At 48.0% G+C, this 24,706-nt stretch overlaps 1 pseudogene; it reads right to left on the bottom strand.

Annotated features, from left to right (window-relative positions):
* LOC143407285 (transmembrane protein 132B-like) overlaps positions 1–20,816 on the bottom strand; it is a 37,398-nt pseudogene extending 16,582 nt beyond the window's left edge.
* Between the last annotated feature and the right edge of the window lie 3,890 nt (positions 20,817–24,706).

Here is a 24,706-nt window from a genome sequence, read left to right as displayed (position 1 = left end):
CAGAGGACCACAGGCTGATGGGAAAAGGCAAGACCTAAATGCATACATGGGGAACTTTAACCAACCTTGCTGAGATATAATTTATAATTAATATTGTGCATATGTTTAAAGGGTACAGTCCTATGAATTTGATGCTATATATACCTATGAACCTACCCTCCACTCAGAATATTCCTGTGGCCCTGAATGCCTCTTTTCCATCCATCACTCCCTGAGTTCCTGGCTCTGTGTAACTGCTGATGAGCTTTCTGCACTGTAGAATCACATGTGCACTCTGTGCTTACGAGATGCCCAGGTCTTTCTGGCTGCATTCGGCCCTTCCAAACAACAAGAAGGGGCTGCTGCTCACCTTAATTTGAGGTGCCCATGACATCTCCTGCCCAAAGAGACTCTCTGTCCCTCATCCCCCACCACTGGACCACCTCTATAGAGGAAAAAAAAGGAAGAAACAAAAAAGCTACCCAAATTGCATTCAGCAAAGCTTAATTCTACCTTTTTAAACAAGTACTACCAAAATGGTGCCCCTTATCAAGACTATGCCAACAACCAAGGCCCAAGGTTAGGATTTGGTGCAAAGCTTAGCATGTACTTGTCTATGGGATGTCTTCATTTAAGCACTTTATCCCTTCACAGGGAATATGTAAAATACACTGCCAATATAGGTTTCTATGAGAGCCCCATACTTCACATGCATCCCACCGTGCCTGGAAAGACAGTGTCCACCTGCTGAGCCCAGCAGCACATGGTGCTGCTAGCATCCTGCACAGTTGTGACCAGGGCCCTGAGCTTCTGGGGAGCATCTCTGCAGCATAAATGCCATGTGCCACATGCACAGGTGCAGGGTCCACGAGCTTAAGTCTTCAGGGTGGGTATATAGATCAGCCACATAAAAGACAAATATTTTTCAGGATTCTAAATCACAGTCTCAGAAAGACAGGAATATTGAAGGATAGAATTATTTGTGTTTTTCAAACTTGTTTTGAAACTACTTTTGTGGGGGAGGTATTGAAGATTTAACCCAGGAGTGTTCAACCACTGAGCCACCTCCCCAGCTCGTTTTTTTTTTTTTTTTTTTTTTTTGAGATGGGTCTTGCCAAGTTGCCAAGGCTACCCTTGAACTTGTGGTCCTCCTGCTTCTGCCTCCCAAGCCACTGGGATTACAAGTGTGTTCCACGACAACTAACTGAAAGGTTTTTTTTTTTTTGTTTGTTTGTTTTTTAAGAAAAGAAACTTTTGAAAAAAGAATAGTGTGAACTGTGAACTTGTAAAAATCAGAAGCTAAGCATTTTTATCTCTGAGATTTTAGGAAAAGGGGAAAAGTAGTTCATACCACCTACTCCAGGTCATAGGAAGGACCACGCTAGACTCCTGAGAAGTCTGGACACCCACATTAACACCCACTGAGAAGTCTGGACACCCACATTAACACTCACAGTGAAGATTTCCAGGGAGGTCCAGGAAAACAGACCCAAACCAGGGTCAGAGAGGAAAGCCTGGTGCTCAGGCAGGCCGTGATGGCCCAGTCAGTCATCAGAATCCATCCCTTAATTGACTCTGAGTGATTTTGGCATGGAAAGTGCTGGTTGAGTCCTGGCTATAATCCTGGTTCTGGCTGGTCTGAGAAGGAGCCCCTGGGGTGAAACTACAGGGATTCTTACTGTAAATGACTTGCATGCCTCCTACACATCCCTCGAGACACAGCTCCAACACCACCTGCTCCACGAAGTCACTATGGCCTGTCAGCCCTCACTTTCCTGTCCCCATTTCACTTTGAACACACGTTTAAAGGAACATTTCTAAATTGTGACCATTGAGGCTAAGGGTCAGGCCCAAACCATCTATGCAGCTGTAGCACCTGGCAGCACAGTGTATGTTTGTAAAGTAACAAGATTAACAGAGACTTAAGTTTCTTGAGGTTTGAGCCAATGGTTTCTCAGGTCAAGTCTCCCAAAATTTGGTTGTCTGTGTGGTGTGGTCACCCACTCGACCACATCTCCACATCATAAACAACTTGATTTCCCACTGGGAAAGACAGCCAGCTAGGCTTTGTAAAAGCAGGAGGAAGTCTGCTGGTGACATACCCTCAATCTCCCCATCCCTCCAAGGATCCCCGAAGGAAGTCACTTGCTGTAGGTTCATAACTTTCACAGACATAGCTTGCTCCTGTCTCCCAAGCTCACTCAGTTTGGAAACGACCAGTAATAGTTCAGTTCTGCCCACCCAGTTTGGCCTCCAGCAGGCAGGTGTCTGTAGGGGGTAGGCTCCTTGCACTAAATGCATCATTTCCTGAGGTACTTTAGAAACAATCCGATAGCTATTTGTTTTACGTCCTACCAAGTCTCATGTTCCGTACCAGAAGTGGTACATGTGCCAGGCTTGAAGAAACGCTGAAGCAACATCTATAGATGGATTTGCAAGGCCACAATTTGAATTTCAGATAGCTTAGCAGAGACTTCAAGTACTAGACAGCAAAGAGCACACTGACCCCACTGTCCTACCAGAAGGCTCTGAGCATGACCAGGGCTGTGCCCTCTGAGGAGCAGCAGGAGCCCCACAAGGGAGGGAAGAGAGGCTCTAATTACAGGTCCTAAATAAACAAACAAGCAAACAACAACAAAGCCTGGATTAGGGCTCCATCAAGTGTATCACCCCAAACAGCAGGTTTTCAGTAACAACAAGAAAAACCACAAGACACAAAAAGAAGCAGGTCTTAGCTGAGACTGCCACAAGGAAATGCGACCCACTGGGAAACTTCAGACTCATTGTTTTCTAACCATTCTGGAGGGTGAGAAGTTCCAGACCACAGTGCTAGAACACTTGGGGACTGCAGGGGTGGAAAGAGTGTTCCAGGGCTGCCCAGTCCTGCCTCCCACTGTGTGAACACCTTCCTCCCAAGGCTGGGCCTTGGAGCATGCAGAGAGGAGAGGAGGGTCTGTCCTCTTCCTCTGCTGGAGGGAATGAGCCCCATCATGAAGGTCCCACCTGTATGACTTCATCTAAACCTAATTATGCCCCAGAGCGCACCTCCAAATATCATCACGATGGAGGTTAGGGTGTCACCATGTGGATTTGACGGAAGGACTCAAACATACAGTCCACAGTAAACAGAAAACTGTTACCCACCCACAGGGGGAAAGGCAGGTGCCAGAAACTTCCTATGAGAGCTCAGATGTCGATCTTAGCTAAGATTTAAAAATACGGAAAATATATATCATACAATATATAAACATATATATTGCCTATTATAAATAATACATATAAAATATCATATATTTTTTAAATAATAAAAGGATAGTAATATGACAATGTCATAACAAGTAGAAAATATCAAAAAGCAAAATTATTTTTTGGAAAAAAATATTTCAGAGATTAAAAAAAAAGCACAAAAATTGAAACAAAAAATCTTTTAGAGAAGATCAAAATTAGGATGAGGTGGACAGAAAGAAGCTGCCAAGCTGAGAGATTGATAGAGATTATACCCCAAAGAACAAAGGAAAAGACGATGAGGAAAGTGAACACAGCGTAAGAGAAACACTGAGCTCACCCACAGACCTGGACCCCGATGCTAGACGAGGGGAAGGGGAGGAGCAGGAAGTGTAGAGGAAATAATGATTAAAACCATCCAAACCTGATGAAAATACCACACATCCAAGAACTCGACCACAAGCAGGGTAAACACTGAGACAGTCACATTCAGACACATCTCAGTAAAAATTTTGAAAGACAAAGAGAAAATAATACAAACATCAAAAGAAAAGTTATTCATTATTCACAAAGGAAACTCAAATTAACACCTGACTTATCAGACATAATGGAATCGGAGGCTGAGGAACACCATCCAAAAGGTTCAAAAGGGACTGTCAATCAAGAATCCTATAGGCAGCAATATTATTTCAAAATGAATGCAAAATAAATACATTCCTGAAACTTCTTCAAGCTGAGAGCAAGTTAGCTATATGGTACTTTGAATCCACATAAAAGACATTTATAAAAGACAGTATAAATGTGTATTTGTTTTCCTACTTTAAACTGATTTTAAAAGCAGTTATCTCAAGCAGTATGTATATAATTGTACTGTTGGGCCCAAACATGTAGAAATATAATATGGTGAACAATAACAGGAAAAAGGAGGTAGGCAGGAGTAAAGCTGCGCAGAGTGGGAGTCTGACACCAAAGGCTGGAGCCACAGAAACAAAACAACGGAGCAAGCCAAGATGGTAAATAAGGAGGTTAATTTTAAAATTATCTAATTCTGGACCTGCTCTCCTGCTCTAAGCTTCTATATGAGTCATAAATTACATGGTAGTAACAATCCACTGGTATGCTTATGACATATTTAATATGCACAATGATAATATCACAAAAAGAGATAAGAGTTATACGGAAGTAATCCTTCTGTATCTCAAAGGAATTATTACTACAAAATTCTCAAGTTGATCTGGTAATATGTGTATGGAAATCCTGTAGCAACTACTAATAAATTAACCCTAAAGTAGTTTAAAAAATCATTAAAAGAATTAAAATATCATACTAGAAAGTGTTCAGCTAGCGCAAAAGAAATTGGTAAAAGTGGAAGACAGAAAAACAATAGGAAAATAATATGCAAAAAGTGTACAGAAGAGGTGATCAAATATATCAATAGAATGTTCCTGTGAGTTGGTTTGAAAGCCCAATAGAGAGAGATCATCAGACATGATGGAAACAGGAGGTCCCACTATGTGATGCCTGCAGCAGAGGCACCTATGTCCAGAGATGAACCAGGTGGAGGGGAAAAGGGCAAAAGAAGGAGCTCTGTACACACCACTCTACGAAGCCTACAGCAGCTACCAATGGGAGACAAGTCGATTCTGACAAGAAAGGACATTGTTGTTAGTAAAATTGTCAAGATATTAGGAAGAAATAGCAGTTATAAACATTAGATCTGAATTAGTGAAACTGATCATAGAAAAACATAGAGAAAATGCACACTGAAAAGAATTGGTACCTTAAAAATAACAAAATAGACATTGGGTGGGCTGGGGTGGTGGCTCAGTGGTAGAATGCTTGCCTAGCATGTGTGAGGCCCTGGGTTCAATTCTCAGCACCACATATAAATAAATAAAAATAAAGGTCCATTGACAACTAAAAATAAAAAATAGACATTTAGTTAGACTGAGAAAGGAAAAGGGAAAGAAGACCTATATAACTAAAACCAGGAGTGAAAGAGAGAAGATTATTACGACATTGAAAGAAAGAAAAAGGGCTATAGATGAACACTATGAATGGTTGTGTGTTAACAAATCAGAAAACCTCGAGAAAATGGACAAGTTCCTCCAGCTGACTCGGGGAGGAACCTAAAAACTGAACAATGCTGCAACAAGCACAGGTGGTACTGGTGATCACAGGAAGAAAAGCCTATGCCCTGGTGGCATCCCAGAGAATTCACCAAATGTTTAAAGAACCGACACCAACCTTTGACAAACTCTTTCAAATAATACAAGAGAAAATCCTTCCTGATTCATTTCATGGGGCCACTTTTAGCCGGATACCAAAACCAAAGAAAAGTAAAAGTACTCTAGAAAATAGTCAACCGGATCCAGGAATATATAGCAACCCATATGAAGACTGTGCACCATGGCCAGGTCAGATTTGTCAGAAACGCAGGACTGGAGTGACATCAGAAAACTGACTGAGGGAGTGCCCCATACCAATAAGGAACAGAAGCGCACCAGCATCTCAGTCAAAAAAAAAAAAAAAAGGCACTTGACAAAACCTAAAAGCAACTGTGTCAGGAAGGACAAGCTAGGGACAGAAGGGGCTTCCTGGCCCAGATGAGGAGCACCTGCCAAAACCCACAGCTAACATTAAACTTTGTGGTGACCTTGGCCACAGTAACACACAACACAGGATGCTGGTTTCCTGGGGGAACCCTCCTGCCTCGTGATTGGTTCAGTGCTAGCCAATGGCATGCGGAGGCGTTTGCTGAGGGCTTCTGGGAAATGAGCTCCCCCTGCCCTCCTGCAACCACCAAGAGCTCCTGCTGCTCTAGTGTCTGTGGTCCTGGGACCTGGGACAGGACCAGCAGGCTTTTGACAAAGTGGTGGGAAGCCACCTGGCCAGGGGAGAGAGCCACGGAGAAGCCTCTTCCTGAGGGCGGAGGTGGAGGGGTGTGAGGCCAACAAGTCCTCTGCCTTTGTCCCCAGTTTGCACACCTTGAAGGGAATCAGCACTGACCTCAAAGCTTGTCTTGCCTGGAAAGTGCTTGGGCAGTGGAGGGCTCAGTGACAACTAGGCATTCTGACCACGTGAGCGAGGACGCACAAGTTACAAGGCACAGACTCCACTGAGAAGAGAAGGGCGGGGGTGGGTCATACTAAGGCAGGAAAGTGGCAGAGCCTCAGCTGCAACCAGGAAACGTCCCTGGCCCATCTCTCTGCCTCTCGGCTTCTTAGCTGCCCCTTCTCACTCTGTGGCGGGACTGGCCCTGTCCTTCCAGGCACTGGCAGACACTTTATGGGGACCTCACCTGTTAGAGCGAAGCCCAGGCTGACTACTTCAAGTCCTGGGAGGGAGAGTGCGCTGGGTCCTGCTCAGGGGGTGAGCGGCCCTTAGGCTGGCTCCTCAGGGTCGGGCCACACAGGGTAGGCATGGCGAGCAGCCGGCCCACAAGTGCAAGGAGAAGTGAGGGAAGCAATTACCAGAAAGAAAGGGGGAAAGATAATATCACCCTGGGCAGATGCCCACAGGTGTCTCCTGTGTTAGTCTAATTAAGTGAATGCAGTTGGCACACTGGCCGCTTCCTCATCACGGGTGATCGACACCATGTTCACGGGAGCCAAGGACCACCCAAGCAGCTTTTCACACTGTGTCGTCTGTAGGCCAAACTGTGCTCTCCCTCACATGGCTGACCACCTCTCCCCACCCCTCAAACAGATCTGCACACGTGCCTTTGTCCTTATGGTCCAAAAGGGTCAGAAGTCATGAGAGGCTCAGGAGCATCTGTCACAGAGCCTCTCTCCTGTGACCTGGTTATGAGCTCATGAGACCACAGTCATGATTCAGGGAGCAAAGCTTTCCCCCCAAGGGCCAGGCATGACATTTCACAGTGCTCTGTCCTGTTCACGGCACCCACTTCAGGGAGGGGACCTTGCCTCCTCTGGGGGAGGTTGCTCCTGGGCGATGTCCCCTCCCATCACCGGTTCCTGGCAAGATGAAAACCCTGCCCCATAAGCACCTGATCAGATGTTTGATACTTTGTCCTTTCACAGAATGATGTGGGACATGGGACAGCAAATACCCAAACACCAACAATAAATAAGTCAGCACATAAACATCACAATGTCAACCAGAGCTAAAGGTATGTTATGGATATGGCAGAGAGTGACTGGGCAGGACTGGGCAGGGGGTGAAGGAAAAGTGTGGACCACGAGGATGACAAGGTCCTCTTCACCCTGAATCTGCTCAGCCTCGTTGCCCTGTCTCTCTCTGGTCTGAACAATTCTAGGGTTCTTATTGGAGAAATGAAGGGGATTCTTCAAGGACCCTTCCTCCCTTTCACTCATCCCTCTCTTTTTTGCCAAAATCACCTCATTTTCAGTTAATTTCTAAAATTCTCACTTAATAAAATAACATCCTCCAGCGATGACAGGATAGAGCCCCCAGCTCCTTGCCGTGGCTGGAGTGGCCCCAGACCCAGCCCCCACCTGCCTCCCAGGCTCACGGCCGTATGGTCTCCGACTTCCCTGCATCTCTGCCTTTGCTGCCTTCTCCTGCCAAGAGGACCTGGCTGTTCTCAGACTACCTGGTAAAGCCCTCCATCACCATCGAGAACAAAGGTAAGCTTCCCCCGGCTCACAAGGAGGCTCAAGCCCCTGTCTGAGCTTGCTTGTCTCCCACATGTGAGTGCTGAGGGCAGCCATTGGTAACTTAGAACACTGCCTGTATTTCCAGATTTCCCAGACTCATCAGTTAGGTCTGGAAACACATTTGAATTTCTAATTTCTAAAACAAAAATGTTTGCAGAGGGGCTCTTGTCTTGTTGATGTACCCAGCAACCCTAGCCCCTTCCTTTGTCCTAAGATCCTGCCTGCAAGATGAGCAGGTGACCCAGGCACGCCCATCCGGCTCCCTGAGGATGCCCAAACCACTTGGCCCCCAATCCCACCCCAGCCCAGTTCCCGCCACTGGTCCCACCACAAAGCTGAGGAGTTGGATCATTCTCAACTGGCCAGGACACTGCCTCAAAAGTTTTGAACAGGGAGGGTGAAAGATTCTTCTCCTCCCTCCTTACAAGGCTATACAGATGTGACCTGAGGCTACAAGGGCTGTGGACAAGCTGCTCTGGGAGGAGAAAGTCCATGCATGGTAACAAGGACAGAAAGCATAGTGAGCAGCTCCGTTCTCTGGCTACTGCCATCACCAAGACCCAGACCTCCCACTGTCTGCTGGGACACCAACACAGCCCTCTACTGGGGGAACTAAGTTGGACCTAGCCACTTGGAGCCACAGTCCTGATTAACACACCTTTGCCTCCACCTCCAGAGACGCAGAGCTCAGCTCCTTCTCAGGGGACAGTGGACCAGGCCGCCCCATGGCATGCCTAACAAGGCAGAGCGCACATCTCAAAGGAAGCTTTTCATGGACGCTTCTCCTGCACTGTTTTGTTTCTATTCTTATAGATGTGACTCTTGGCGAGATCCGCGCCCATCTGCCCTGAGAAGATTCCATACAGAACTCCGCTCAGGCAGGCTGTGGGTGGTGCCTGTTGGCAGCCTCGGAAAGGCCTCCTCCGGCCAAGACACCACAGCCGTGCTCTGGTGTCGATGGGCCTGGGCCCTGAACGGTCATGGGTTGGGGACGGTCATCAATTTATTAATGATCCATGTTCTGGATTTCAATGACCAGGTGTCACCTCCGAGTCCAGCCTCAGGAAATTCCACCTCAATAGCAGTAGCTCTCCTGATGCCGCCCAGCTGTGCAGCTGCACGCTCTCTCCACCTTCAGCAGACCAGTGGCCCTGGCTCCATGCAGGACTGCAGTCTGCTCACTCAGTGCTGCCGACATCTCTCTCTAGGGCTCTGACTCACTCAGCACCTTCACCACCCTTCACCACCCTTTACCACGACGTCCTCCAGCCTCACCTGTGCCCTCCCACACCCTGCACCCAAGACACCACCCTCCCAATTCAGCATCCTCCGGATTCACTAAATCTTCCCTAAATTCTACAGATCACGTCTATGTGGGCAGCACACAGGGGAAGTGCAGATTCTGGAGTGATGAGAACCTGGGCTCCAGCTTCCTGTGCCTTCCTTCAACCTTCAGGACCTGGACACTTGACCTCTGTGAGCACTGGTCTCCTCATCTCTGCAGTGGAGGTAGAAACAGAGAGTCCCGCGGTCCATTATCAGAACGCAGGATTTAGCCTTCAACGCAAAATTACTGAGGATATAAGAAAACTATCCAAAGAGGAAACAGAGCAAATGATTAAACTGGCGGTTGATGCCTGAGTGAGGAGACAAGACAAATTGACTCACAGGAGGTGGGGGGAGGCCCGGCTGACCAACAGGGATAAACCCCACACGGGATAGATCAATCCCAGAAAGGCCTTCCTGCCCAGGAAAGCAAAGGGAGATGTGGAAACTCCAGGTACATCCCTTAAAATAACCAATAGGGGACAGTAAAACCTAGGTGACATTCAGGAAGACTGTGCACCCCATAGTTCTCAGACACTGAGGAGCCAGGGAGGGCTCTTGCACCTTGAGGAGACAAAATGCTGGTTGGAACAGTTGGGGGTGTGCCTGCGCCCCCAGACACCCAGGCTTGCAGGACTGTCAGTAAAGCCTCACTGTTTGTGATACTTTGTGTCTCTTGGTCCATTCTTTGGGTTTGGACAGGAGAGCATGTTTCTCATAGAGGTACAATTCCTGTTATCCAAAGGGGTTATGTGATCTCTACTTGAAATAGCAAGTTTTCTATGTGTGCTTTTTGTCTCTGGCCACATGACCTCAGAACTCTGCTGAAAAGAAGATCATCACCAGATACAGCCCCTTGACCTTGGACCTCCAGAACCATGAGGCTAAATTAAACCTCTTCTCTTTATAAAGTTACCTGGCCTCAGGTCTTTCATTACTGTAACTAGAAGACAAACCAAGAGCAGGGGAGAGACAAGATAATCAGAGAAGGGTGAGAAGACTGTGTGTGAGAGAAGTGGTCTCTTACTACTGACAGCCCATTCCTCTCAACAACGGGATGTAAGCAAGAAGCCTGGGTCTGTGAACAGGAGATCACATAATCCACTCCACCTGCTCCTCGAGAAGCACATACCCTTGATTCCCACTGAGATAGAAGTCATATTTCACCAGCTGAATGGACAGCGATCACTTCCAAGTGTCTGTAACAGTCTAGTGATAAACATCAATAAAGACTAATAAATTGCTAGAGCTAAACTTCATGAGTATTTGGGGAAAGCATGTGAGAGTCTCAGAATCTCTCATCTATGTTCCTCACATCTCCTTGGTGCCAAAACCTTGGCTGCAAAAGGAGTTCCAGTCTTTCATTCTTTTTAGGTTTGTTAGTTCCTCACATGAGTGAATTTCTCTGTAGACCTTTGAGATATTTAAGAGAAAAAGAGGACACATCTTTATCTGCAGAAGGTAATAATCATACAATCTCATTGGTATGTTTAAAATGGCCAATGTGCAGTCTAAGAGTGGGGAGAGAAGAGCCCACCCCAGAGATCAGCAGTAATTCCTGGCCAGGGTGCGCTCAGGGTGAAGTCGAGGAGCACCAAAGAAAGCAACCTGAGAGCCCTGCTCAGAGGCAAGACGGTGCCCTGTGCTCGCTTCAGGTGGGGTGACTGACTGTGGAGCTCAGGTACTGTGAGCACAGTATCGCATGAAATCATGCACAAGAAATGTGTGGGAGCCCAGTACCTACGAGGCTTTACAGAGTCAGGCTCCGAAGCTCACTTAAAATATTCAACATCTCTAGCAAGTAGAGAAACACAAATTAAAGCCACACTGAGATTTCATGTCACTCCAGTCAGAATGGAGATTATCAAGAATACAAGCAATAAATTTTGGCAAGGATGTGGGGGAAAAGGTACTCTCATACACTGCTGGTGGGACTGCAAACTGGTGCAAACACTCTGGAAAGCAGTATGGAGATTCCTTAGAAAACTTGGAAAGGAACCACCATTTGACCCACTCCTCGGTCTATACCCAAAGGACCTAAAATCAGCAAACTACAGTGATGCAGTCACATCAATGATTAGAGCAGCTCAATTCACAATAGCTAAGCTATGGAACCAACCTAGGTGTCCATCAATGGATGAATGGATAAACAAAGTGTGGTATATATACACAATGGAGTATTACTTAGCCATAAAGAAGAATGAAATAATGGCATTTGCCAGTAAATAGATGGAGGTGGAGAATATCATGCTAAATGAAATAAGGCAATCCCCCCCAAAAAACAGGTTGAAAGTTTTTTTCTGATATGTGGAAGGTAAACCACAATAAAGGGCAGGGAAAATAGAAGTCTGTGGATTAGACAAAGGGGAGTGGAGGTAAGGGAAGGGGTGCGGGAAAAGGAAAGGCAATGGAATGCGTGTGACATGATTCTCCTGTGTTCATGTATGAAATCACCACCGTGGACCCCACTGTCATGCACATCCACAAGAAGGGGGTTCCTAACTAGAATAAGATACATTCCGTGCTTGTATAATTATGCAGAATGGATTCTGCTGTTGTGTTTAACTAAAAGAACCAATTTTTTAAAACAGCAGCCTTCCCATGATCCTCCGAGAGTGAAGGCTGAGTAGGTCTAGACCCGCATCCCTGACTGCACAGCCCCCCCTTCCAAGCAGTGCTGTCCTCTTCAGGCCCCAGGGAGTGGCCAGGGGCTGTACTCAGCATCTGTTAGTGGAGCAGCTGCTTGGTGCCAGGCTCAGTGGCAGGTGACCAGGATGCACGGAGGAGCCAGACGGATAGTGTCCTGCCCCATTGGAGGGCTGAGGGGAGGAGGGCACAGCCAGTCCACCAGCAGCAGGGCCACTGGACGCCGACTACAGGAGAGGGCCGAGCAGGGAGCCCTGCATCTCAGAAGAGGGCCACACCAAGCTCCTGCTGCGCCTTCCCTCTGGCACATCCATGGTGCCATCCACACACTCCCCCAGCCGCACTTGCTCCCCAGGTGACAGGGAGGAGCTGGAGCTGGGGGTGACCGCTGGACAAGTCTGCTGCCCTGGGAACTCAGAGCTCATCAGTTCACCAAAGAACCAGCTCCCAGAGCGTTTCCTTCTCAGCGTTGTTAAACAACCAAAGACAGCACTGGTGCAACTTCCCCACCCTCCTATGGAATTAGGGGACAAACAAGCAAGAATTTTAACTTAGATATAAAAATTAAAACACAACCCAAAAAGAGCTGGCCCAAGGTGCTGTCATCTCCCACTTTATCAAGAAAAAAGAATTTTGAAATACTTCAAAGCTCTTTTTCTCTAAGAAATAGCCTTATACCACCACATAGAACAAAGGACAAAACCCATGCAGTCATCTCAACAGACACAGAAACAAACAAACAGGAAGGAAAATTCCTCACACTCAATGAAAGTCGTGTGCAGAGCAACAGAAACTGCTAGAGTTAAACTTACTGGAGCCAGGAGAGCTTCCTCTCCCCAGGATCAGGGCTGAGGGAGGACACCCACTCATGCCACTCGGTCAAGGCTTTGGGAGGGATTCTTTACAGGCAGGCCTAGCAGGGTGATTAAGCAAGACAATAAGCCACCCAGACAAGAAAGGCAGAAATAAAGCTCTCTTTACAGAGAACAAGGACTCCAGGATAATTCAACATGGAAAGAATGTCTTCAACAACAGAGAACAAATGGTGCTGAGACAACCAGAAAATCCATGCTAAACAGCAGAATTTAGACCCTTATTTCACATTCACGAAAATTAACTCAAAAAATGGATCACAGACCTAAATGTACCAGCTGAACTATTTAGAAAATTTAGAAAAATATGTGAGAAAAATCTTGTGAATGTGGATGAGGCAATTATTTCTTAGGTTCTATAGCAAAAGCTTAATTCATAAAAGAAAAAAATTATACATTGGATCTCATCAAGTGAAAATTTTATGCTCTTCAAAAGATGAAAGATCATGAAAGACAGTTCAAAGTCTGGGATGAAGTCTCTCAAATCATACCTGATAATGTCGATCACAAGCATTTTTAAAAATTTTTAATGGGCAAAAAATTTGAGCAGCACTCTACCAAATATCTGTAGGTGTCAAATAGCATGTGGAAAGACATTCCATAGACTAACCATTCCGGAAACGCAAACTAAAACCAATATGGCCCACCTCTCTGAACCCATCAGAATAGCAAAAATTAACAGGACGATGACACCAAGTGCTGGCACAACCGTGGAGGTAACAGGACTCTCAGACACCCATGGCAGGAAAGCAAATGCCACGCCCACTTCAGGAAACAATTTGGCAGCTTCCTAAGGAGTTCAACATGTGCTTCTGTGTATTGTGCGACTCTTCTATTCCTAGAGAAATGACTGCTTGAAGTGACAGAAATGACAGACAAAAGCTTGCATGAATGCTCCAGCAGCATTAGCCCAACCAGGAGCAACCCAAATGTCCATCCATGGGGACAAACTGTGATATATTCACACAGTGGAATACAGCTCAGCAGTTAAAGAATTATGGAGACACATACCAGCAAGGATACATCTCAAGTTAATTACACTGAGGGAAAGAAGAGAGAGAGAGATAAGAGGGGCAATGAAGATGGAGATAACAAACATACTTTACTGTTTCATTTATATGAAACTCCAGAAAATAAAAATTAACTGTCAGGGAGTGATTACACGGGACAAATGGAGAGGTTCAAGAGAGAAGGGATCATAAAGAAGCAAGAAGAAAGATCAAAGGCTAAAGATATCACTGCCCCAATTTGGGTGGTGATTTTGCACCCACAAAATATCAAAATGTACCAAACTCTCCATTTAAACATGGGCACTCATTGAGTGTCAGCTGTGTGGTCATGAAGCTGCTTCATAGGAAAATGGCAGAGGGAGGCAGCAGCCTCAACACATGGCCTCTGTGCCTGGACCCATGCCTACCTGTGTCTGGGTCTCAAGGCTCGGTGATCCAGTTAATTTATGAACTTTGTTTAGCTCCTCTGAGTTTCTTCTGGAAGCTCAGTGAAGCCGACACACCCTCCCTACCACCAAAGCTGCATGATGGGGGTTTAAATTGTGAATCAAGAACCAAAGCACAATGGAGGGCTCCCTTCCCTCCTACTGAACACAGAATAAATATGTCCCCAGGAGACACCAGACACTAGGGATTGTACCTGAACAGGCCTGAAATCTGTAGCACAGTCACAGCCCCACGTCTCCAGCAAACCCCAACCCTGTAGCAAGCAGGCCTGGCCAGGGAAGAGCAGATGAGGGTCCCCAGGAGGGGGAGGGGGCACAGGCATGCGTCCTGGCAAGTGAAGGCAGAGGTGTGCAGGTTCATGCGGGATTGTCCAAGATCTCCTTGAATTATGCAGAAACAATTCCAGGATGTTAGTTCTTAATTAGAGATGCCAAAAACAGAGAAGAACAAATGATCTAATTAATATTGAAATCATAATGAAGTGACAGGAACAAAAGGTCGAGAAGGCAGCAGTGCCCATCCCTGGCCAACAGGAAATATATGACACGTCTCCAATTAGAATGGAACAATGAAAGTCCAAATTACCAGCATAAAGAAGGACAAAATTAGGCAATAACATCCAAACCGCCTGACAACTTCTTCTGAGCTGCATGGCTCCTGGCAGAGCGTGAAGGAGGGAAATTCATGCCAGAAATAGAGTAACCGCGGATCTGGGAGGAATTTTTGTGAAGCATTGCTAAAGGAGAAAGGATGGCCTGCAACCTCTTTTGGAATTTTTCTCTGTGTTCTTCCAAGTAGAATTAGCATTAGCCAGGGGCCATTGGATTGGGCTTTCTTTTATCTGCAACAACAACAGAAACAATCCACACCAACCCAGGTGTACAGCTTAGCTCTGCCTAAGCCCAAGACCTGCCTCCTGACCAGCACCCCTCACACCTGAAGGGTGGGGTGCCTGTCAGTGATGTCATCTCTGTAAGGGCCCCCCTGAGAACACACCATCGTCCAGCCGTCCTGTCTGAAAGTCCAGCCTCTTGGAGAAACTCCTCGCAGCCCTCATAGGGATACAGTGATCCCCAGAGTGAGGCTGCTCTCCAAGGTGCTGACTGGGTTTTCCAGGCTGTCTGGTGACCAGCAGCCCACAGGCTGCTCAGCAGCAGACTTTGTTTCTTCTGACACCCGCTGCCTGACCTGACCCCTCCCAGGTCACCTGTGGAGATGAGATCCTTCCTGGGCAGGTAAGGCTCTCACGTGTTAGTGCTCTGTTACTGGCCCTTTAACATCTCCTTATTATGAGTCCAGCTGATACCTGAAGGCCAGACACTTACTCATAGCAGCCACAGACTGGAGGCACCATTTTGAGATCTGCATGAACTTATATTTATTTCTCTGGGAGCATGTACAAGTTCATCTCCTGCTGAGAAACTCGACTGGCCTCCGTGGCTCTGGAAGCCACAATTCACTGACACAAGACAACCAACCGCAAGTGCAGAAAAACACAACCTTGTTTGGAACAAGGGGTTTACAGAGGTAAACTTTAAAGATCTCAAGAAGAAATCATCCTGAATTAAGGTAACCCCAAATTCAATGACAAGCACCAGTATGAGAAAGGAAGGTCATTCAGAGACACAGGTAAGAGGTGACAAGAGAAGCAGAGATTAAAACGAGGAGGCCATAATCCCAGGAATGCCTGGAGCCCCCAGAAGCTGCACAAGGCAAGGGCGGACCCTCTCCAGAGTCGCTGGAGGAAGCGGGGCTGCCAATGCCCTCATTCAGGCTCCCAGCCTCCAGGAGAAAAATTTCCATGTGTTAAGACACCACATTTGTATAACCTGTGACACCAGCCCTAGGAACACAACATGTGTAGCAAAGGAATGTCACAGATGCCTTTAAGGACCTAGACTGGGGTGGTTGTTGGGCAGGTCTTACTGAGGGGCAGAGGAGGGCTGCAGTCAGAGAAGAGGACTGGTGATGGGAACAGGGGCCACGGGGAGAGGTGAAGGCGTCACACTGCTGACTTTGAGATGGAGGAGGGACACGAGCTGGGAAGGCAGCCTGCCTCTGAAGCTGGAGGAAGAGATGGCTCTACCAGCCTCTCCCAGGCTTCCCACCTCCAGAACCACAGGCAGCCACCAAGTTCATAGTGACCTGCTACAGCAACCACAGGGACTAACACACACACCTTCCAGGTGCTGTGGGCATAAACAGGTCCTTTGTAAATCCAGAGTAAGCCATCATCAAGTGACTCCCTGACTGTCGCTGCCACCTCACCCACACAATGTGGTACATGACATTAGAGTGACACTCAGAATGCGCGGGTCTGAGGGCCCTGGAAGGGATCCAACCCCCACATCCACTAGCGTGCAAGGAGTGGCATTGCCCTTCTACTTGCTGTTTCCTCGTGTGAAAACTCCAGGCCCTGATAGTTCTTAGCTTAAAGGCCCATGTGACAATGAAGTGAGTCAACAGTACTAATATCCTTATTTTGGTAGTACCTAGCACTTAATAAATGCTCAACCAGTGGTGCCCCTTTAATGCTCATGTGCTGTTGAAAACTGCTAAGGGAACACGTCACATGCACTCCACCTTGGTAGCTCCTGGGGCTCTATACGCACTGCCCTCCACAAGCAGATGATCAAGACGTGTTACAGAATGGAATATCCCCAAGGGGGCAGAAGAAGGTGGACCGCAGGCCAGGCCCATGTCTCCACCCATCGCCAAGTCCTATGGCTTTAGAGCTCTCTCCACCTCTCTTTGAAGATTTCCAGTAACAGGAAATTCAGTGGAGATGCCCCCAAAAGACGAGAAATCCACTCATGCATGGTATCTCCTCCCACCTCCAGGAATCCCTAGCATTCATTTGTTTGAATATTCAACCAACATTTACTTGTTCCAGACACCATGCTCAGGGCTGGGAACAGCACAGACACAGCCATAGATACTGTGGCCCTACAACCAAGTAAGATTTGTAGATGTGATCATGGACATGCGTATGCGCGTGGATCTAAATTTGCACATCTATGAGTACAACATTGACATATGACGGCTCAAACATTTTGTGACTTCCTTTAGATGTACATTCTCATTCAATTATTCCCCAAATTCACACTGGGACTTCATCACACAGATCTAACAAACAGCAATCCAATTAGACATGTTTAGAATAGCTGGGCTGCCACCGAATGAAACCTCTACCAGAAGACACAGAGAGTAAAAGGTGGCTGCCCAAGGCCAGCTTGCCTGGGCACACCCCCCCACACACACCATTTCCTTTAAACTAACCCTTGCCCTATGCCTGTGGCTTAAAGCAAGGAAAACATTTTTTTAATCAACTGTCTTTTGAACTTCCAAGAGCCCAGATCTCCTCTTATGGGCTTTCCAGGACTATTTTGATTGTGGTTCATTCTACCTTACACAATGACGTTAGAACAAATCTCTATAGAAGGTAACTTTCCACCATATCATTATCATCCCCATTTGTAGATAAGGATCTGAGTTCACAGGAGTTAAGCGATTTGCCCAAGGTCCCGTGCTAAGGAAGGTGGAGTTAAGATCTGAGCCCCAACGTCTGTCTGAATGCTTAACCAAAGAACTCACCACCTCTGCAGTCCTTCCTTTACTTTGAACTGAAAATGGTCCTTTTTAACTGCCACTTTAGGAATACAAAAAACACAAATCTCCCTCTTCCACATGATGGCCCTTGAAAGACATAAAAGCGCTGTCACCAACTCATCCCAGGGCCTCTTCTTCTCATCATCAGGCTAAACACTTGCCCTTGCTGTAGTCTTTCCTCCTGTAATTTGATTTCAAGAACCCTTGGCCACCCAGACATTCTTTGGCAGAACACAATCCAATTTTCCAGTGTCCTTTTAGGGCCTGAAGGATGACAGAATGAAGTACATCATTTGTTGCTCCTTTCTCTTTTTTGAGACCACAGTATGAGAAAAAACTCACTTTCATCTAAAATGGCAAATGTCCCTCCACCACCTTGGGGGAGACAAGAGGGAGTAGTGGAGACTGTGGTGAGCTGGGGGGTGCAGGCCTTACACAAAGGGTCTCCTCTACTCAACTCCAGGTGCAGCCCACATGGGCCCAAGGCCCAGGACCACATGATCTCATGATTTTTCATTAGAAACTGGAAATCCAAATTTCTGTGCCAATTTGTCCACTTTTACATGACCACAATGATTAAAGAATAAAAGCCAGCCAGCCACATGTATGTACACAATGCACATACACACACATGCGCACGCACACACACACTCTCAAGCCACATGCCCTACTTTTTTTTTATTTTTAACTTCAGAGTAATTGTTGACTTAAAACTTGACATTTATCTCCTCCAATCTTGCCCAGTTAGGGTCAGGTTCCAGGTTTTTAAAATATTTATGCCTTTAGATTCTGTCCTTCGAAAGTCATTCCATCCCAGGTTGAAGAAGCTAATTTGTGCATTGCCATAATTTGCATCTTCCTGGATTCCCACTTCCTTGCCATCTCAATCCCAGACTCAGGCCATTCAACCCCCAGTGCATGCAGATCTTTGGGGACCCAGTGAACTCATCCTTGGGGCCCCATGGTGTTCCCTATGCTGTGAAGGAGCGCCTGAGCAGCAGCTCCACAGATGGAGGGGCTCTCCTGAGGGTACTAACAACTGTGCCAACGTCCAGGGCTGTCCCTGGTTGAGGCTGAGGCTAGCACAGGGCTCTGTGGACACCTCCATCCATCTTAGAGTCACAGCAGAATTTACTACGAACATTAAGAGTGAAGCCACAGCCTGTGCATCACAGCTGTCTAATTCAGTCTGGCCCACTGACACGGGCAGCAGGGACGGCCAGAGGACCTGTCTTACTGCAGGGCTGAGCTTGGTGATCTCTGGGCTCCATTTCACACCTAGAAGAGTAAACAATCATTTGCTAAAGATCTTGCTTTTTCATGAGGCTACAATAAGCAAAACCTGTTTTCCTCTTCCAAAACTTTATCTATCAGGAGGGACAGAGGATATTTTTGGTGGGATCCATGAACTTGAACTTGAACTGGCCTCCCTTGAGTGGAGCTCTCCAGGCAGGAGAACAAGGATCCTGTGTGGGGCTCCACAGGAGGCTCTCAGGAGGGGACTGAGGGCTTAAGGAGCCCACTGAGGGGAGTCACTTGTCTGGGTCCATGATGGCATAAGCACACAGAGCCATCTCCATTTGCCAGTGTCTGCTCCTGCTTTCTGGAAGGCTGGGGAGGGTGAGGAGTGTGTGTGGCCAAAGGCACATTGACCATGTTTTCATCCATGCACATGATCTCCTGCGAGCACTTGGTCCCCTGAGCTGAGAAGGTAAGGCTTGGGCTTGTTCCATCTCCAGGCACCAGGCAGGGCTGTGTGTCCAGGTCTTAAGCTGGTCCAGTCTTCTTCTCATGGAGAATTAACATTCCAAGCCCAGGAAACCACTGACACCAAGCTTGAGTTTCCTACAGACTCCTTGTTTTTCACTAGATCTCACAAATACACCATTTCTTCTTTACTAAACTGTCTCTAGACCAAGACACAGCCTCCCGCAGGTCGCACTGAGGAGAAATAAACCCCTCTGCGACCCTTTCTCTCTGGGGAACCCCGGAAGGCCTTCCTGTTGGCCATGAACAGTTTTGCTGAACGTCTGAACTAGAGCTGGGAGAAGGTGAGGAAGGGCAGGGCTGGGCATTGACGTCTTCTCCTAAAACATGGGGACAGAGTGGACCCTAGGCCTCTCTCAGCACTCGGAGGAGAAAGGATCGTTCTCAAGACTGAAGTCCCTTCTCCCCAGGTCTTTGCTGCAAAAAGAAGCAGCAACCAATATACTTAGAAAAAATGGGCAGAAACACCCAATTTAGCAGTTCAAGGAGAACCCTGTGAAGACTGTGGAAAACTGAAAACATGGGCTGCTTCCTGGCAGAATTTAGAGTCAGAAGTGTAGCTAATTAGAATAAAGCACACAGTAAAAATGTCCCTTGGACAGACTCCCCAACTGAGCTTTATGCCTCAGGTTATATTCAAATTAAGGCAGATAGCACAGGATGAGCTATTAAAAAATTTAATAGTCACTTATTTTAATGTTATTAACAAAAAGTTAGTACATCAGGCTCATGAGTTTTATTATCCTGTAATGAGACCAAATCTGTATTTAAGTTTGAAACAGGGAGGCACTTATTAACACCACACGCCAACCAGCGGGGCCAACCAGCCACTCCAAAACAGTGAGGCAGTTAAAGAAAATATATTTAGTAAATAAAATCATTGAGCACAGAGAGTTGGTACCAATTGAGATGGTATGGGGACTGTTGATGCTAAGAGAACAGCACCCTGTGAGGAAAGAGAGGGAGGAGGGGGAGGGAGATAGAACTGAGCGTGGGCACAGATTTGCCCTTGAGATTCAGGCTTGGCAGAGGGGAGCAGCTCGGCCACCCACAGATGCTGTCTGACCCAGGTGTCTCTGATTCAGCCGTTTGCTGCTTAGTGAGATCACTCTGACCCACAACCCTAGGAACACAGGGTGCTCACCAGATATCCAGACTAGTACACAGTGAGCCATGAAAGCCACATGCACTTCGGAGACAGGCAGAAGAAGCCATCACATACCTTCACGATGTCCTCATCGGCTGACCTGCACTCCACAGCCCTCTGACACGTCCACCATGGAACCGTCCTCTTGAACCCCCACGACTTTGACAGGGACCGAGACGGGCTTTCCGGTGAGAATGGCAGTGTTCAAAACCTCCGTGTCCTGAAGGAGAGAAGAGGTGCTGGTGAGCGAGCTTGGATCCCAGGGAGCGGGGTGAGGCCGGCCAGCACCGCCTCTGCCCTAAGAGCCTGCAGGGATGCAGCCATGTGAGGTGGGGTCCAGCCAGACTGATGGCCACACCGGCAGCCAGACCCTCTGCTGGCACCCAGCCTCTCGGGGAGCACTAAGCTGCTCCCTCCTCCACCTCCTCCCACACCCCGCACCTCCTGCATCTGTCAGGCTCACACCGGCACAGGATTTCTCCCCAGCGTTCTCCAGGGCTCGGTCTGAGGGTCCTTTGGGTACTGATTGCCTGTTCTGGGCTTAGTAACACAGGAGCACACGCTTCATTTTTGTTTCAAATGAAGAAAGACAACAGCACAAAGAGCAAAGGAGAACTGCTCACATCATAAACCTCTGCACAGCTGGGCTGGGCACCGTGGCCCCTCCCTCACCTCTTGGGACCCCAGAGATTCCCCTGCAAACCCTGATGACCCCTGGGGGCTCATGGGTTCTGTCTTCCTAATTCATCTCCATCTGTCAACTTCCTGCTGTCGCCTCTCCCAGCTCCCCTGCCCTCCCAGCACCTCTGGCCTGGACAGCTACGCTGGCCCCGCCAGGGTTCTCCCTGGGTCTCTCTTCACAGGGCTCAAGATCTCCAATCCAGACTATCTCTCTGCCAGATCAAAACTCCTGGAAATTGCACTACTGTTCTTAAGGTAGGGTCCCACTCACTGAGGAGGGCCATCTGGGCCTTGCCCACCTCCCGGTCCTTCTCCTGTACCCTTATCTCTGTCCCCTGCACAGTCCAGCCTTCTCACAGTCTGGGCAGCTTCTGCCCCACGTTACCTCCCATGCAGAGGTTCCCTGGTCTGCAAACAGGGACAAACAAGCCCCTACTCCACAGGGAGCTTATGGACATTGAACAGGCCATCTGTGCCCACCTCAGGGCGGAAGGTGCCGTGAGCACAACCCTCCATGCAGCTGCTACAGTGGAGCTCAGAATGTTCACTCAATGAATGAGCTAAAGAGCCACCTCACGGCTCACCTCAAGGCTCCACCTCAAGACCACGGTAGAGAAGCTACTTCCACACCAGGCTGGAGAAGAAGGCCAAGCAGAAAACCCGCCATGGCTGCACAACTCAGCTCAGCAGTGGAAGTCCACAGCATGGGCTCAGCTCCCCTAGGAGGGTCCAACAGGTTGTGGACATTGCTCCTCTCCCCAGTCCCGCCTCAGCCCATGAACTAGGCAGGTCCCACACTCCATGTCCTCAGTTGGCCCCCCACTCTCCATTCCAAACCAGGAGAGGGGTAAGAGAGGGGGCGGGCCTTGAATGATAGCCACAGGGGCCACCGAGACTGAGCTACTAGGAGACGGGGGGGGGGTGTTCTAAATGACTGGCATGCAAATAATCATCCTCTGTGTTTTCCCAACAACCCTCCCAAGATAGTACGAGTTTTAGTACCATTTTATACATGATTTGCTTTGCAGTGATATTAAGCCTGTAAATAATAGCTACTTTTCAAGAGAAAACATCAAATTTTTAAGGAACATGTGGGAAAAGTGGCAGCTCAATCCAACAGGGTGGTAAGTCAACCTTCTTGTTTGGACATGTAGTTCTTTCCTCAGGGTGAGGTCATTCATTCATTCATTCATTCGTGCAAGGGATTCCACCCAGAAGTGCTTAACCACTGAGTCACATCCCCAGCCCTTTCTTTCTATTTTTTATTTTGAGACAGAGAGTTTCATTAGGTTGCCTCCAGTCTCATTAAATTGCTGAGGCTGGCTTTTAACCTGTGATCCTCCTGCCTCAGTCTCTCGAGCCACAGGGATTGCAGATGTGCGCCACCATGCCCAGCTTGGGATGGGGTCTTGAAGAGATAATTTCAAAATAATGTAAACAAGTTAAGCCTCTCTAAAATCCTAAAGCATGTCCCTACATATCCTTGGCCCACTGAGAGAGCAATCACCATGTCCAATATTACATCAAAACAGTGATCTGGTCACAGAAACTGCTAAACATTCACCATCGACCACAGAACAAGTCTTTTCTGCTCTGTCTGCAGAAGCCCCAGGTCCGATGCCTACAGAGCATCTCACACTCCTCTGTGGAAGGCCCTTCTGTCTCTTGAGGGCGACACCAAGGGCAAAGTCACAATAAGGCCATCAGAAAACTCTCTTCTCCATAAAGTCACAAGAAAACTGGCAAACACTGTCAAAATAACTTTTCCTCTGCTCTGGAGATGCTCCAAACACCTGTATGACTGGGAGAGCATTTATACAAAAAATAGAGGCCAGGTCCTGGTCAAACACAGAGATCTTGGTGGCATTTTAACTTGAGGCCACTCTCCCACTCTCTAGCTCTGCGATGGCTTTGAAGCATGACGCCACCTTCCCAGTAAAAACCACCAGTGTGGGCACCACAGGGATGAGAACTCCACCAGAGATCTTTCCCACCCGCATTCCCAAACCACCCACAGTACACACCTTGTCTGTGGGTTCCCTGGAGCACCTCACTGGCAAGGCTATATGTGGCCTGGCTCTGGGCTCGTCTTCTCCCTGGAGATGTTTGTCAAAAGCAATTACAGGTGACTGTTCACCTACATAGCTCTCTAAGGTGTGGAGAGCACCTCATCAAGTAGATTAGAGGGGAGAGATGACCAAGGAGATGACTACAGGGCTTTGGAAGTCTGCGACATGTTCCTGGGAATGCATAATATGGCCATGCTCATCCAAGAGCTGTGCACGTGCCCAGAGTGCACCCACCGCCAGGAAGGGCCTGGGCACCCTGAGCTCCACCCCTGCTGACTCGGGCTCGTGAAAGTGAAGGCAAGTGCCAGGTGCCTAAGGAGATCCCATCACGGGCTGCCCACAAGCTGGCCTGTCCAATGGAACACCACTGAGTCATGAGAAGGATGAACTGACATAGACCACAATAGGGACGGGCCTTAAAAACATTATGTTTAGAGAAAGAAGCCCGGACATGCATCTGCCGATTCCATGTATGTGAAATGTCTGGAACAGGCTGTGAAGGGAGCAGAGGATGAAGGGCGTGGGGGTCGCTGGGCGGTACGCTCTGTGTGGTGGGACTGATGTGAATGTTCTAGAATTAGCACTGATGGTTGCAGAACCTTGTACACACACTAGAACGCACTGCCTGTTCTAAACACTGAGGCTATCCCTGTTCTGGGAACAAGCTCGTGCCTCACCCAGGGTTGGGAGGAGTGCAGGCTGTGTACCAAGTGGACGTGGCCACTGTGACAGTCGTGCCAGTGGGAAAGGACCTAGCAGGATAGGAACGTGGTCAGTAGAGCAAGCCCAGGAGGCCTCAATGCCTTGTGAGCAGCTCGGGCTTTCTCAGGATGAGGTGGTTCCACATGTCTTGGCCACAGAGGAATCCTCAGGCCTGGGCCCGAGAGGCCCTGAGTGCTCCAGATGGTCCCTCTTCCCCCTTCTGGTCACTCAGATGGCCAGGGTCTCTCAATGGCAGCCCTGTTAGCTCCGGTCTCAAGGGCCCAGTGAACCCTGGAGAGGACTCAGAGGTAGGGAGGGGGCGAGGATGCACTGGCCCCAGGCACCTCCTTTCAGAAGGGAAGGTGGCAGCCGCGGCTCCCAACTCAGAGCCCCATTGGATCAGGAGAAGGGCCCATAGAGTGCACAAAGGGACAGAGAAAGCCAGAGCCCACACTCCACCCCTGGCGCCATGGACCAGTAACAGCTCCACTGCATCCCCAGCTCCACTAATGACAATAATAACACTAACAGTAGCTGCTACATTGGAAAGCTCAGCTATGTTCCCAGCATTGGGAGAAGGGCTTCA

The sequence above is a fragment of the Callospermophilus lateralis genome, chromosome 1 (assembly GCF_048772815.1).
Source record: "Callospermophilus lateralis isolate mCalLat2 chromosome 1, mCalLat2.hap1, whole genome shotgun sequence".
Classification (NCBI taxonomy): Eukaryota; Metazoa; Chordata; class Mammalia; order Rodentia; family Sciuridae; genus Callospermophilus; species Callospermophilus lateralis.
The sequence above is the reverse complement of the archived record's forward strand: the minus strand, read 5'-3'. Positions and strand labels throughout refer to the sequence as shown.